We start from the raw sequence: 283 nt of genomic DNA on the forward strand, positions 1-283 counted from the left end.
ACAGACTTTTATTCACTATGTCTTTTGCAACTATTTTCTTCCAGTGTGTGACTTGTTTCTCATTCCCTTTCACAGAGCAGAAGTTTTTATTTTATTTTATTTTTTTGAGTTGGAGTCTCACTCTGTGGCTCAGGCTGGAGGGCAGTGGCATGGTTACGGCCACCGCAGCCTTAACTTGGGCTCAGGTGGTCCACCTCAGCCTCCCAAGTAGCTGGAACTACAGGTGTGCGCTACCATGCCCAGCTAATTTTTGATTTATTGTAGAGATGAGGTCTTGCCAAGA

This window comes from Carlito syrichta, unplaced genomic scaffold (assembly GCF_000164805.1).
Source record: "Carlito syrichta isolate Samal-C Ts95f unplaced genomic scaffold, Tarsius_syrichta-2.0.1 Scaffold103403, whole genome shotgun sequence".
Lineage (NCBI taxonomy): Eukaryota > Metazoa > Chordata > Mammalia > Primates > Tarsiidae > Carlito > Carlito syrichta.